The sequence below is a fragment of the Giraffa tippelskirchi genome, chromosome 13 (genome assembly GCF_054371585.1).
Source record: "Giraffa tippelskirchi isolate mGirTip1 chromosome 13, T2T-mGirTip1v1.2.pri, whole genome shotgun sequence".
NCBI classification, from domain to species: Eukaryota; Metazoa; Chordata; class Mammalia; order Artiodactyla; family Giraffidae; genus Giraffa; species Giraffa tippelskirchi.
This window is the reverse complement of record NC_137287.1, coordinates 84,906,105-84,922,618: the sequence shown is the minus strand read 5'-3', so window position 1 is coordinate 84,922,618 and position 16,514 is coordinate 84,906,105. Positions and strand designations below refer to the sequence as shown.

The following is a 16,514-nucleotide window of genomic DNA, read 5'->3' as shown; positions in this document are numbered from 1 at the left end:
AAGGCTATCCCTGCCAAGGACCCTGGGGAGATGAGTGTTGGGCGCCCTGGTATGTCTACCCCTGCAGGTCCTTTGCACGGGACTTGATTCCTCTGTAATGGCAAGGTGACAGAACAGGAGAGCTTGGCCTTTTCAGAATCAGTCTGGAAATGATCATCCACAAGGAAAGAACTAGGATGCCTGGTCCAGATTATGTCAAACAAAGCAAAATCACAAGCACCAAAGGCGAGGCTACATTTTATGCATTAAAATGAGAAAAAGATAGAAGCCAGACAGGACATGAAGATGCTACCCTGGTACACGTGGGTGTTGTACATGATGTGTCCCATCCAGGGGCAGAAGGAGGCAGGCAGGCTGTGGGAAGGGTCTGGACAGGAAGCTCCACCCCACCCTCACCCCACCCCCAACACTGCCCCACTCTGTGTAGACCTGCCCACCTCCATTTGAGCAACCTGGGCAGTGGAGGAGCGAGGGGGCTGTGCTCCCTTCCGGGCAGCTCAGGGGGTCCTCGAGCCATAATCCTAGGGAGCTGCCTGGTGCAAACCCACCTCCGTCACACTGCAAAGTGAGTCCTGTGGTCCCGGTATGAGTCATCCAGGTCACGATGTGTTCTTGGCCAGGCTGGCATTCCTGACACCCCAGCCACACTTGTGGAAAGCAGGGATAAGGTTCATTTCATTTTTAACACCAACATACAAACCGGGAGCCCCCAAATCATTTAATAAGACATTAAGAAATTAATGGTATTCTTTTTTTTAATTGCTGTGTAATTGCTTTACGTTGTTGTTAGTTTCTGCTGTACAACAAAGTGAATCAGCTATATGTATACATATAACCTCTCCTTCTTGGGTGTCCCTCCCACCCCTGTCCTCATCCCACACCTCCAGGTCATCACCGAGCACCGAGATGAGCTCTCTGTGCTATACAGCAGCTTCCCACTAGCTAGCTGTTTTACACATGTTAGTGTATTTATGTCAAACCTAATCTCCCAATTCACTAGGAGCTAAATTTCAGCTCCTACAGTAAGAAAAAAAGGACACATGTTAACATCCTCTAGGAGCAAGAGCTCGTTGATTCTTGGGTTATGGCTCCTGGGATTACAGTCTTCATCAACCCTTAATCCCTTAGGTCATGGGCCCTCTGCCTTATGCTCTAAAGGGTCTGGTGAGTTGGTTCTGACTCCTGTTAAGAGTATTTGGAACTAGCTGTCAGCACCAGATGACTAATCCTGGCTGTCTTTGTAGCAGCGACTCCACGAATTCCAGGCAATGGATATAACATTTGGCCTTAGTTGTAGGTGGTCCACTTGCCCTAAAGACTGAGGAACAGCCCTCTGAGAGCCAGCCCTGGACAGACAGCCACCAGCTCTGCTGGGCCTGATGACTTCCAGCCAAAAAGACCACAATGTACGTTTGCGTCTGGCTTCAATAATGCTTTGCCTTCAAGAACTTCAGTTCAAAGAAACCGTTCATTGTTTTATCATTTGTCTTTCTGGCAATTTTCCCCCAACTTGGGTAAAATCATCTTTCTGGCAAATAGGAAAAGTTGAATCTCACTGGATGTGAAGAGGCTTGAGTGTATTTCTAATTATCCTGGGGTGTTAGATGTGAGTCTTATGGGGTCCATTAAAACCTCTAGAGAAACGGTCCACGGAAACAGGCAGTTAGAACTGATAAGAAACGCAGAGATAGAATGATTTGCTCCTTTGGCATCCAGATCACTGAGTTGTTAACAGAAGGGGAGTCCTCTCCAAGCCTTGCCTCTTGTCGTTTCCAGCCCAGAGCAGACACCAGGAGATGAATCTGGTCACATGAACTGCATGGCTGACCTCTGGGTTCTGAGATCCTGATCTTCAGAAGTGAGGAAGGTATTATGAAAGTGATGATGTCATCTGGGTTCACACCCTGAGAGGGTGTCCAGCTAAGGGAGAATGGGGCCCCTCTGAGGGCAGTGGCCTGAATATAGAGGTGACACAGGCAGATGAGGGGCCACCGCTGCCTTTGAGGAACCAGACTCAGGAGGCCGCATCTTCAGCATCGCTAAGCCTCTGATGCCAGGACAGCCACAGAATCCCATCAAATTCACCAAGGCTGGTATGTTCAAATGATGACATCATTGGTGACATGTCTTCTTGCAACTATTAAATGCTTTGATCTTCCAATGTCAATCAGTTTTTCAGTATTTGAGACTCAGTCCTTCAGGCCTCAGAAACCAAGTTGTAAAAACACAAGTCATGGTCATTAAGAATTTCACACAGCTTCCCGAAAGTGCCCGTGTGACTCCAAGACTTCTAGGTGGGCTTCATGTCCAGACCATGTGCAACATCCTCTCTGAATGTCCATTGCCACACAAATAGTCACAAGGCAGAAGTCTCCCAAGTGGATTTCCTGGTCAGACTCATAAGATTAAAATGTGATTATGGATAGGAGGATGTGCTTTGGAAAAATCTGACGGAGCCACGAGTTTAAGGAAATACTTTGACAGCATACGCCCTGCCTTCTTCACTCTCCAGGGATAATGTTTCTTAGTCTATTTTACGGCCTTCTGTGATTTTGGCAGAAACTACAGTATATTCACTTTAGAGTGTAACACGATCAGAGTGTGGTAGCCACACTTCGGGATAGACCTGTTCCCTTACTGATTTTCTCTAATCAGCAGCCCCTCTGGGACCCACTGCTCAATCTTCATTTGCTCCCTGAGAGATAATAACTTTTCACAGGAACCCCCAGGGAGTTTCAACATTATTGAGGAGGAAGGTCTCTTTTAAGATCAAAATCACCCTTAATAGCTGTGTTTCTTACAGCCATTGAAAAATGGAAAATGGTACCATGAGTTCAGTTCACATTTTAAAGTAAACTTGAATGTTACTAAATCTGGCTTAAGGAGATGCCTACTTTAATTTGAAAAATAGTCCATATACTATTTTAGCAAATTCAAAGAATGCTTTCTGTTTTAGGCTTTGGTATTTATAGTAATGTTGTGTTCTTGACCATTGATGAAATCTTGGCCATTGTGCCGATAATCTAATGTCCGTGTTTATTTTCTAGTGCATGAAAACACTGATGGGTTTACAACCCGTGGCATCCAAAGTTCAGTGAAATACACCTCGGTTAGGAAGCATAGTGTCACTCAGCCCACAGGCCACCCTCTTGGGGGTAATTCTGCTTCTCCCCAGATATCTTCTGCCCCACAGGCTGGAAAATTACCACTTTGGTATATCCTATCGCCTGTCTTTGGAGAAGGCGATGACACCCCACTCCAGTACTCTTGCCTGGAAAATCCCAAGGACGTAGGAGCCTGGTAGGGTGCAGTCCATGGGGTGGTGAAGAGTCAGACATGACTGAGCGACTTCACTTTCCCTTTTCACTTTCATGCATTGGAGAAGGAAATGGCAACCCACTCCAGTGTTCTTGCCTGGAGAATCCCAGGGACGGGGGAGCCTGGTGGGCTGCCGTCTATGGGGTCGCACAGAGTCGGACACAACTGAAGCAACTTAGCAGCAGCAGCAGCAGTATTGCCTGTATTAATCGAACTGTTCCCAGGTATGAAAGACAGCAAGGTTAACGGCCCTGCTCCCAGGCCAGGGTGTGGTCTGTGCATCTGGTGGGTTTTCACCCTTGATGTGGAAGATGCTGCAGGTCCAGGTGGCCTGCGTTAGCAACAAGCATCTGAGCCTTCCCCGGAGTGCTCAGACCAGCACTGCTGCAGTCACCTTCCAGAGTTCCTCCCATTCTAAACAGAGCCCAAGAATAACTGTTTCAATGCATCAGTGTCCAGAATGGTCTTACTACCCCACTGTGTACCTAGCACAATGTCCAAGCAAGCAGAAAACCCACCGGGAAGCTGCCTTCAAGGATGTACAGTTCAGGAGGAGGAAGATGGTGGCCACCTTAGTAGCTGCTCGGGAGCCAGGCTGGCACCAGCCTGGGGGCCTGAGCCCATTGCCCCCAACTGGGAGAACCGGGACGTTTCCACAGGGACCACTGTCATGGCTGTGAAAGTTGATGGGGGCGTGGTTCTAGGAAGAGGCTCCAGAACAACCACTGGGTTGTACATTGCCAAGCTGACCCCTATCCATGACTGTATTTTCTGCTGCCGCTCAGGCAGGAGCTGACGCAGTCATTTATCAGCATGGTTTCCACAACATTGAACTGAATGAGCCTCCACTGGTACACACAGCGGCCAGCCTCCTTAAGGAGATTTGTCACTGATACAGAGAAGGCCTGATGGCAGGGATCATCACTGCTGGCTGGGACCCCCAAGAAGGTGTCCTCGGTGCCCATGGTGGGTATGATGACAGGCCTTTGCCATCACAGGCTCTGGGAGCCCCTATATCTATGACTATGTCGATGCTACCTGTTGGGAAAGCGTGACCAAGGAAGAATACTTGCAGTTTACTGCCAATTCTCTTGCTTTGGCCATGGAGCAGGACAGCTCCAATGGAGGGGTGATCACCTGGCAGCCATTGCAGAATCAGGGGTAGATCAGCAGGTACTTGTGGGAGACCAAATTCTCCAATTCACCATGGCCATATTACCACCGCTCTGAATCCTGAGATTCTAAGATCCAAAAGAGACACCCCACACTGCTACAAAATTCAATAAACAGTTTGTCAGTGAGGGAAAAAAAAAATGTGCAGTTCATTGTGCTGCCAAATTGAAGCATTTTCAGGAAAGAGGAATGCTACACAGTGACAGAAAGGAATCAGGAATTTCAGATCAGGGGACTGGGGAAGGGAGGCAAAGGAGGAACATTTAAACTCAGACAAGAAAGAAAGCTTGACTGGATGTGGAAGGATGGTATCCAAGTCAACACAAAAAATTTCTGGCCCCAACCCATGCCTTAGATGTGACTCAGTTTTCAAAATGCTGGTTTATTGGATACCAAGCATCTTCTGGTCCTTTGCTTTTCTCTCTTGCATTTGTGACACCATAACCCCATTGCAGAAGTAATGAATGACCTGGGGTCTGGATGACTCTGGAATCCGTGACTGTCATGACCCCACATGGCCCCCTGGAAGGACAGGCAGGGACTCAATAAGTAACAAGAAGGGAGGACTTGAGAAGGAAGCTCAGAAGAGAAAGGCCAGGGTTAACAATGTGTACCTGCTTAGGCTGTTTTCCTGGAGAATTATTGTACTGGGCTTGAAGGTGATACACCCATACCTTTACCCCATAGATACAGAGAAGAGTATTGAATAGCAAGCTGTTTTGGTAACACTGCACCCTACACTGCAAAATGGATTCTGACCCAGGTGCAGCTGGTAAGAGTTGATGGGAGGGTGGCAGTGAGGATGCCCAGTAGGGAAACATTTTGATGAAGAAATGATAGTTGACATTGGAGGTCACACAGTCTCAGATAAAACAACTTGGGTTGGAATTCATGGCTACCATTTAGTGACTGTGTGACTCTGGGCAAAGGAGACAGCCTCTCAGAGCCGCAGTTTCCTCATCTGTAAAGCAGAGACAATAATATTGCTTGTCTTGCTATATTCATTGAAATCTTAAATCAGATAATGAAGATAAAGCACAATCCCTGGCAATGGCAGGCATTAGCAAACAGAAGCATCTATTACACTTGCATTATCCACTCTGATTAGTCCTGGGGTGGCTTTCCGGAAAGCTAGCTAGAAATTTCTGGAAGGGATCACCCTATTTCCTTTGGCAGGGCATCTCCTTATCTTAACAAATCCCTTCTATTCTTTGCTGCTGTTTTCAGATGTGGCTCAAAGTCAGTGAGCACTGAGAAGGTCTAAGAATGAACATCCCTCCAGCTCCACCATCCCTCATCTAAGTTACTTTTCACTCTCTGGCTGCCACTGCCCCAGTCCTGGTAGGGTAGGTGACCCTTCAGAGTGACGTAGGGGAAGAAAGGAACTTTGTAGCTAGAGCCCTTAATCCCCTCCTTTCTCATCCCCGTAGATTGGGATAAACCTGAGAACTGGCACTCACACGTGGAGATGAGCCACAGCTCTGTTGGAAGAGAACCAGGGGGGCCTTACCCACAGGAAGGCAGAGCTGCAAAATCCCTCTCCTCCCCTGGGCTGACAGCACGCGGGATGCAGGAATAGTGGGGGTGGGGGGAGCTTCAGCTGGGCTGGGGGTAGGGGCTAATGCAGATACTGGAGGTGGCGAGGCGGGAGGTTCACGGCTGTCACTGAGTCACTTCTTTTCTCTTTCTTTTGGCTTCGCTGTGCCACATGCAGCAAGTGGTACCTTAGTTGCCTATATGCATGTGCTATTAACTCATTTCTGTTGTATCCGACTCTATGTGACCCTAGGACTGCAGGCTGCCAGGTTCTTCTGTCCATGCAATTCTCCAGGCAAGAATTCTGGAATGGGTTGCTGTGTCCTCCTCCAGGGGATCTTCCCGGCCCAGGGATCCAACCCGCATCTCTTATGTCTCCTGTATTGGCAGACAGGTGCTTTACCATTAGTGCTTCCTGACCAGGTGTCGAAACCCTGCCTCCTGCTTTAGGAGTGCAGAGTTTTAACCACTGGACCACCATGGAAGTCCCACGTTACTCATTTCTTAAGGAAAAAAAAAAACGAGAGAATTTAAGATTATTTGTTGATCACCCGACAGGTTTTGCTTCCATAGGAAATAGATTTGTTTTCCTCCCTGAGATTTTGTCCACTGGGGGCCAGGTCAATCTGGCTCTGAGTCTTCATGCCCCTGGGAGCTGGAGGAGAGCTGAACTTAGAGATCGTGGTCAAGGACCCTCCCGCCCGGGAACCCGCCCCAGTGAGAGCTCTGGGTTTCCCCTCATCTCCTAAATGGGTCTTAGTACCAGATGCATATTAAAATCATTGGTGGTAGGGGAGGGGCTTCTTCAAAACTTCTGTGTTCAGCTCCCCTGGAAAACTTAGAATTGCTGAGAAGGGGGCCAGAAATACATAACTATGATAATTCTCTGATGGGAGGACTTCCAGGGCAGAGATGAAAGGCATCCTTCTCAGAAGATCTGCTATTTACCAACCCACCTGGATGGTTCAGACTCGGCTGACTTGTGGTGAAGGGGGCGTGGTGCCCAGGGCTGGGGAAGCAGCACTAGCCAGACATCCTACCCCCCCTTCTCTAGGACAGCGCCCAGTACCTGCTCTCCTTCTCTTTCCTCCAAGGGTCTTTTAAGACAGATTTTAGAAAGGAGTGGTGGCCCAACAGGAAGGATGCACAGGAGGGGTGTGGGGTTTTGCTCTCTGCTTTTCCCCAAGATTAATTTCCTTTATGTTGGCCTTTTCAGGAGAAGAATAAATCAGGCATTCATTTTTGCAGGTATGTTAACATTTTCTAAACGTATTTCTTCCCTAGTTTAATGCTTTAAGAAATAAAAAAATGCTTCTTCTTCCAAATACAAATATCTGCATGAGAAGTTAGAATCATCCTCATAGCAAAAAAAAAGAGAGAGAGAGAGAGAGATAAACATTCCTGGTTATGACAGAGCTGACCTCGAAAGCTCTTCATTCTTTCAGTAGCCCCCATGGCCAGGCAGTCCCCATGCCAGACTCCGGGCCTCATGCGGTTCTGGGGCTGTACTGTCTTTAGACTAGATGCCCCCCTGGCCTTTACAAGGAAAAACTGGTCTCTCAGGTGTGTGTGTCTGTGAGTGTGTGTGTGTACATGTCTGCTGGAGAAATTTTACCTTCACCTAATTCACACCAACTGGTGCCTGATGGCCCACTGAGAACAGGCCCCCAGGATCTGCCTCTTTCTGGGAACCTGCCTGGCAAACCCACTGAAGGTCTAAGGCTGCCCACCTGAGCATGGCTGAGGGCTAAATTCAGTTCAGTTCATTCCCTCCGTCATGTCCGGCTTTTTGTGATCCCATGGACTACTACATTCCAGGCTTCCCTGTCCATTGTCAACTCCCGGAGCTTGCTCAAACTCATGTCCATCGAGTCACTGATGCCATCCAGCCATCTCATTCTCTCTCACCCCCTTCTCCTCCCACCTTCAATCTTTCCCAGCATCAGGATCTTTTCCAGTGAGTCAGTTCTTCACACCAGGTGGCCAAAGTATTGGCATTTCAGCTTCTGTATCATTCCTTCCAAGGAATATTCAGGATTGATTACCTTTAGGATTGACTGCTTGAATCTCCTTGCAGTCCAAGGGACTCTCAAGAGTCTTCTCCAACACCACAGTTCAAAAGCATCAGTTCTTTGGGGCTCAACTTTTTTTATGGTCCAACTCTCACATCCATACATGACTACTGGAAAAACCATTGCTTTGATTAGATGGACCTTTGTTGGCCAAGTAATATCTCTGTTTTTTATATGCTGTCTAAGTTGGTCATAACTTTTCGTCCAAGAAGCAAGCATCTTTTAATTTCATGGCTGCAGTCACCATCCCCAGAAATAAAGCCTCTCTGTTTCCATTGTTTCCCCATCTATTTGCCATGAAGTGATGGGACCTGCTGCCATGATCATAGCTTTTTGAATGTTGAATTTTAAGCCAGCTTTTTCACTATCCTCTTTCACTTTCATCAAGAGGCTCTTTAGTTCCTGTTCGCTTTCTGCCATAAGGGTGCTATCATCTGCATATCTGAGGTTATTGATATTTCTCCCGGCAGGTTTGATTCCAGCTTGCACTTCATCCAGCCTGGCATTTCGCATGATGTACTCTGCATATAAGTTAAATAAGCAAGGTGACAATATACAGCCTTGACATACTCCGTTCCCTATTTGGAACCAATGTATAGTTCCATGTCCAGTTCTAACTGTTGCTTCCTGACCTGCGTACAGATTTCACAGGAATCAGTTCAGGTGACCTGGTATTCCCATCTCTTGAAGAGTTTTCTGCAGTTTGTTGTGATCTACACAGTCAAAGGCTTTGGCATAGTCAATAAAGCAGAAGTAGATGTTTTTCTGGAACTTTCTTGGTTTTTCAATGATCCAACGGATGTTGACAATTTGATCTCTGGTTCCTCTGCCTTTTCTAAATCCAGCTTAAACATCTGAAAGTTCATGGTTCACGTACTATTGAAGCCTGGCTTGGAGAATTTTGAGCATTACTTTGCTAGCATGTGAGATGAGTGCAACTGTGTGGTAGTTTGAAGATTCTTTGGCATTGCCCTTCTTTGGGATTGGAATGAAAACTGACCTTTGCCAGTCCTGTGGCCACTGCTGAGTTTTTCAAATTTGCTGGCATATCGAGTGCAGCACTTTCAAAGCATCACCTTTGAGGATTTGAAATACCTCAACTGGAATTCCATCACCTCCACTAGCTTTGTTCGTAGTGATACTTCCTAAGGCCCACTTGACTTCCCATTCCAGGATGTCTGGCTCTAGGTGAGTGATCACACCATTGTGATTATCTGGGTCATGAAGATCTTTTTGGGATAGTTCTGTGTATTTTTGCCATCTCTTCTTAATATCTTCTGCTTCTGTTATGTCCATACCATTTCTGTCCTTTATTGTGCCCATCTTTGCATGAAATGTTTCCTTGGTATCTCTAATTTTCTTGAAGAGATCTCTAATCTTCCCCATTCTATTGTTTTCCTCTATTTCTTTGCATTGAAGACTTTCTTACTTCTCCTTGCTATTCTTTGGGACTCTGCATTCAAATGGGTATATCTTTCCTTTTCTCCTTTGCCTTTCACTTCTCTTCTTTTCTCAGCTATTTGTAAGGCTTCCTCAGACAGCCATTTTGCTTTTTTGAATTTCTTTTTCTTGGGGATGGTCTTGATCACTACCTCCTATACAATGTCACGAACCTCTGTTCAAAGTTCTTCAGAGACTCAATCTGCTCTAATCCCTTGAATCTATTTGTCACTTCTACTGTATGATTGTCAGGGATTTGATTTAGGTCATACCTGAATGGTCTAGTGGTTTTCCCTACTTTCTTCAATTTAAGTCTGAATTTTGCTATAAGGAGTTCATAATCTGAGCCTGAAAACCATCCCATGTGCCCCTGGGTCCTGCTGGGGCCGCTCTGAACTGCTCTTCTGGGTCAGGTAGAACTTGGTGTCAATTCTGGTTTATGGCCCTCCCCACTTCATTTACTGTGTGGCCTTTGTCAAGTCTCTTTACAACCAAGACTCTAAACTGTCAAGTGAGGGTCAATTCAGCAAGAAATCTGTAGTTACTAGGTCTTTTATTAAGACTACAAATAAGACTTTTGCCCCACAGCAGCCAAAAGGTAAAGAAACTCTAATGCATGTTACCATGTGGATGTACCTTAAAGGCATTGAAAGTGAAAGTGAAAGTCGTTCAGTTGCGTCCAACTCCTTGCAACACCATGGACTATACAGTCCATGGAATTCTCCAGGCCAGAATACTGGAGTGGGTAGCATTTCCCTTCTCCAGGGGATCTTCCCAACCCAGGGATCGAGTCCAGGTCTCCCACATTGCAGGTGGATTCTTTACCAGCTGAGCCACAGGGGAAGGCATAAAGACATTATACCAAGTGAAATAGTCTGGTCACAGGGAACAGAGATGTACAATCTCATTTACAGAAGTATCTAGAATAGTCCAATTCACAGCGACAGAAAGCAAAATCATGGTTGCCAGGAACTGGGAGAGGGACAAATAAGGAGTCAGTGGTTGATGGGGACAGAATTTCGGTTCTGCAACATATAAGAGTTCCAGAATTGGATGCTGGTGGTGGTTGTAAAATAATGTGAATACACTTAATGCCACTCAGCTGTACACTTAAACATGACTATGATTATAAGGCTCTGGGAGGACTGATGCTGAAGCTGAAGCTCCAGTATTTTGGTCACCTGATGGGAACAGTCAATTCATTGGAAAAGTCCCTAATGCTGGGCAAGATTGAGGGCAGAAGGAAAAGAGGGCATCAGAGGATGAGATGGTGGGATGGCATCACCGATGCAATAGACATGAACTTGAGCAAGCTTTGGAAGATGGTTAGGGACAGGGAGGCCTGGCGTGCTACAGTCCATGGGGTTACAAAGCATCAGACACGACTAGGAGACTGAACAACAACAATAAGGCATGTGTTTTATCACACGTGCAAAGAAGACTGACTCTTGTGTGGTCCTTCTTTCTAATTTCTTTGTTTTACTACCTTCTCCAATAATGTATGCATCTACCTAGAAGGTATCAACATCTACCTAGAAGGGTGTCTGATTATCCTAGAAAATAAGGATTAGGACCCAAGGATTCAGAGAACTTGAGGGCAAATTGTTTACAAAAGTCCAGGAACTTTATTATTTGGTTGTATGAATAAGGCCTGCAAGGAATCATGTGAACATGGAAATGATTTGAGTGTTTGAAAAAGAAACGAATCGCCAGTCCGGTTTCAATGCATGATATAGGGTGCTCGGGGCTGGTGCACTGGGATGACCTGGAGGGATGGGATGGGGAGGAAGGTGGAAGGGGGTTTCTGGAGGGGGAAAACATGTACACACATGGCAGATTCACATCAATGTATGGCAAAACAAATACAATATTGTAAAGTTAAAAATAGAAAATAAACTAATTAAAAAATAAAAAAAAAGAAGTATAAATAACCTTCAATTTTAACAAAAATTTTTGTAGTAGTCTGTGCAGTACCAATAATTTAAATGCCCAAAACTATATTTGTTTTCCAGATAATACAGGGAGAGGGCCCTGACTCACTTTCTGTATCCAAAGCTCCCTGGAACATCTTGCGTGCATTTGCTCCTCTTGCCTTTTTCAAGACAACTTGAGGTTAGAGATGAGCAGGTGACTTCATCCCCCACAGCTGCAGGAGAACACCTGGGAAGGAGGGAAGGATGCCGAGGGGGGAGCAGTTTGCATAGGACAAACTTCAGCTGACAAAATACAGGTAATCAAACAGGAAGAGGCAAATCACTCGTGAACTTCTGGAGTCCATGAACCTGGTCATGATGGTTCAACTGGCCAAGGAGAACTCACCACAGCCCCCATTCAGCTTCAGAGACACCGCAGAAGCCCATTGTCTTCCAGGCAGAGGATGGAGAAGAGAAAGAGTACAAATCCGCTTCCACACAAACCCCACTTGGCATCTCGGGGCACAAGGACCACCAGGGCCCCTGGGCTCCAGGAGGCGCCCACGGTCTGAGATGCCAAGCATTCTGAGAAGGCTCAGCGACCCAGAGACCCTGCCCTCATGTGTTTTGGTGTGAGGGGTACTGTGTGAGTGTGTGAGTTTATGTGTGTGTGCTGTGTGTGAAGATGTATGTGTATGGGTGTCTATGTGGGTGTGCAGGTGTGTAGGAGTGTGGGTATATGTTTATGAGTGTGTGAGCTGAGAGAGAGCATGTGTGTGTGCTAGTGAGTTGTCTGTGCAAGTGTGTGTGTATTTGCACATGTCAGTGCATGTGCATTCACATTTGTGTGCACATATGTGAGCGTAGGTGTGTGATGGACGTGACTGCATGCCTGTGTCTGCGTATATGAATGTGAGCACACACTCGTGTGTGCATGTGTATGCACAGGTGCCATGGGCATGAGTGTGCCCCAAGCAGCCCCATGAGGCTCTCTCTAAAGCTCCCTTCCCTCACCCGCACAGGGGTGCCCTGGCACCACCCCCAGGCCTGTGTGCGCCCCTCCCCACAGGCACACGGGAGACCCTTTGTCCCTTCTCCTTTTCAGTCTGAAGGTGGCCCCTCAAGTGTTGCAGGGCTTGTTTGGAGAGTGTCCCCTCCCTAGGTGAGCCTGTGTGTCCCTGTAAAAGGCAGACTGTGGACAAGATGTCCAGCCCCTGGCTTTAAAATAGCTGTACACAATTTCCTCTGCCCTCGAGACAGAGTTGGGCCCTGTGGCCTTGAAATTCATCCTCAGGTAAACAGCCTGTGACAAGCGGCAGGCCGGGGCCAACCAGCGTGGCTGCAGCTGTGCCCGCCCGCGGCGCCCGGCACCAGGCCCACGGCCATGGGGGAGGGGGGCTGTTGGCCGTGCCCCTGGGTTGTGGGCAGTCAATATTTTCCAGAGCTCACCAGGGAGAAGGTTTCAGAGGGAGTTCCATGCAGATCAGTTCCGTCGGAATCTGTGGCTGCCTTGTTCTAGAATTTACGGGCCTCGTGTAAGAATTTCCTTGAAAACGTTAGATTGAATTCTTCTAATCTAAAACTGTAAACTTCTGAAATCTCGTAAAACTCTTTCAATCTTAAAATAGTAGCAGTTCGTGGCAGGGACAGAGGAGGCCTTCAACTGAAGTAGGTCAAGGGGCATCCAGATGTTCCACAGCTGTTCCTAGGCCGCGAGTTACATGTGCTGAAGGGGTGGTCTTTCCTTGTGTCCTGGGGACACTGAGACATCTTGGCAGGACAAGTCGTTGTAGCTCCGGGGAAGTGAATTTGTTGCCTGAGCAAAACATGAAAATGAAGCCAAGTTCCCTCATGTTTGGCTGAATGGTTAGGACACGCAGGGCACACAGAGGAAAGTGGGAGTTGGCCACACAGGACAGGAGGGCTCCTCGCAGCGCTGAGAGGCGTGGGGGGGTTGTTGAGCCAGCTCCCCTGCTGTCTCTGGACCACTCGTTGGAGGAGATCAGAGAGCCAGGGTTTGAAATAAATATCCACAGGGCTAGCTGTTTACCGCTGAGCCACCTGGGAAGCCCCAGTGATGTTGGTAGTTGTTATGAAAAGAAGGAAATGGACTTCTCTAGTGGTCAAGTGTTTAAGACCTTGCCTTCCAGTGCCGAGAGTGTGTGTTCGATCTCTGGTCTGGAAGCTAAGACTCCACATGCCTCTCAGCCAAAAAGCCAAAAAACACACAATAAAAGCAATGTTGTAACAAATTGAATACAGACTTAAAATGGTCCACATCAAAAAAAAAAAAAATCTTAAAAAAAAAAAAGGAAAAAATCCCCAGGGAAGAGACAGGGAAAGGGCAGGGAAAGAGAGAGAAATGGTGAAACTGGAGAAATCCTAGGTGTCAAGGAGATGGGGGTGTCCCCCACATCCATGCAGCACCCCTTTGTCCAGGGCACCTCATAGCCTCTTCTGCAGTACCCGCACCTCAGTGCCTGGGGTGTGCAGCTTGTGCCGCCCAGGTTGGAAGCTCCAGGGAGTGACAGCACTGGAGCATCGTGGGTGGAAGATCCAGGGAATGACAGCACTGGAGCATCATGGGTAGTGATGGACTGGATAGGAGGACAACCAGCACACCATCCTCCCCCACTGAGGTCCCCTGCACCATCCCCTGGAGGCTTAGCCAGCCTGTCAATCACAGTGGTCTGTGGTTCCTCCCTTTCCTGTCTCCCCCACTGACTTCCCAGCAGCTTCCTAGCATCACCCCCCAACCACCACTTGCAAGTGAAACCTTATTTCTTGGTCTGTTTCTCAAGACCCAGACACTATTTTCCTAGCTTTTCTGCACAATTCCTTTTTATTTTAATTGGAGTATAGTTGCTTGACAATGTTGTATTAGTTTCGGCTGTACAACAAAGTCAATCAGCTCTTAATATACAAATATCCTCTCTTCCTTGGATTTCCCTTCCATTTGGGTCACCACAGAGCATTGAGAAGAGCTCCTTGTGTTGTGTAGTAGGTTAGCATTAGTTTTCTGTTTTATACATAGTAGTGTATATATGTCAATCCCAATCTCCCAAATTACACCACTCCTCTTCCCCATTAGTATTCATGCGTTTGTTCTCTACATCTGTGCTCTGCACAGTTCTTCAGAGAGAGATATACTAAAGCCAAGGAGACACTCCAAGGTGAACCCTGAGAAATCAGCACTGCAGAAACTTATTTGACCAGGAAAACATTTTCTACTGAACATCACACTACTGCTGTTCTTTGACACCAGCCTGGAGCAATGTTGCCTTAAAGGTATATGCTAAATGAGATTTCACCTGCCAGATAATCTATATAAGATGAATTAGTTACTCAGCTACAACCTCCCAACTATGTTACGATCTTGGTGACAGGTGAAATTTTCAAAACAGACTTGAAATTATGCCTCCTCTCCTGAACACCAGGAGACCAGATCTCTCCATATAAGTGTGGGAGCTCCTGGCCTTGTACCAGCTTCAGTTTCGTCACCTGTGCCAACATGAAGCCTTGTTTTAAAGAATGGTTGTTTTGTCTCTGAAAAGGTGGAGATTGTGTCTCTGAAATATGCACATTGTTACAACTAAAATGGGAGAATTTTGACCCACTAAAAACATCCAGGCTTTTGCTTCTCAAACTTGAGCATGCACTGGCCCTCCGGGGTCATACAGTGAAAGCAAGCAGAAAAAAAACAGAAAAAATGGGTCTGTACTCAACCACCCATAGAAAGACTGATGCTGAAGCTGAAGCTCCAATACTTTGGCCACCTTATGCAAAGAGCCAGCTCACTGGAAAAAACCCTGATGCTGGGAAAGACTGAAGGCAAGAGGAGAAGGGGACGACAGAGGATGAGATGGTTAGATGATATCATCGACTCAATGGAGATGAGTTTGAGTAAGCTCCGGGAGATGATGCAGGACAGAGAAGCCTGATGTGCTGCAATCCATGGGGTCGCAAAGAGTCGGACAACTGAGTGACTGAGAGACTGAACGACAACAACTCAACCACTTCACTAGGGAAACTGCAGAAACTTCGCAGAAAACCTGTGAAGAGCTGCTTCAGATTTCCATCTTTTCCACAAACTCTATTATGAAAGGGAAAGGTTTGGTAAACATGAATCTAAATCTCTAGTATCCAAACAAAGGCCCAGAGAACCGGTAAAGGTCTCATGATTTAACCAGCCAAGTGGCTAAATGAATCATGTCTTCCTAACTCGTCTCATACATCTGAGACACCTCTGCTCTCTGCCACCTCTACTCCAGGGAAACGGGAGGATGGAGAAAGCTTTATCCAAGTTGTGACTTTTGTTCCTAGTTCTTCTCTTAAAACATCTTTCCCCTGCCTGCTCACCATAGTCCAGCAAAGACAGACAGATCAATGACTACATTTGAGAAGATACCAAAGAGTTGAGGATTCCTAAGTGGTTTAAGAAAATTATAGTAAATTCCACACAATAAAATGTTATTGGAGAGAGTAAAGTCTACCACAAAATATCAACATGTAATATGTTAATTGTTCAATTAAAAAAAATAACATTCAATTCACTTACATAAATGATCTCATTTTTAATCTGGAAAGATTGCCAGTAAACAGTTATTTTTAGAAGATAGGGTTAGAGAAAACTTTCAAGCTAATAACCTTCCACCTTAAAAATACAAATAAGATAGAGCAAATTAAACCCAAAGCAAGAAGAAGGAAGGGAATACTAAAGCAGAAATAAGTAAAATAGAGAATAGAAAGCCAGTTAAGCCAAAACTTGGTTATCTAAGAAGATCAACAAAATATAAACTAGCTTTTGGCTAAACTGGCCAATAAAAATATTACTAAAGTCAGAAATCAAACAGGGGCCACTACTACCAACCTCTGAAGTTAAAAAGAATTATAAGGAAACACTATGAAATTCTTAAAAAGATACGAAATATTAAAAATGCCCAAATGAGAAGTGGAAACCTGAACAGACATATAAAAAGTAAAGAGATTGAAATAGTAATAATAATAATAATAATAACTACCTATGAGAAAAAGCCCAGAACAAGATTTCTTTGCTGGTGAA

General features: G+C 46.1%; 1 pseudogene; it reads left to right on the top strand.

Annotated features, from left to right (window-relative positions):
- The first annotated feature begins 3,878 nt into the window (after nucleotides 1-3,878).
- Nucleotides 3,879-4,548, top strand: LOC145531472 (proteasome subunit beta type-6 pseudogene; annotated as a pseudogene).
- Nucleotides 4,549-16,514: the final 11,966 nt, after the last annotated feature.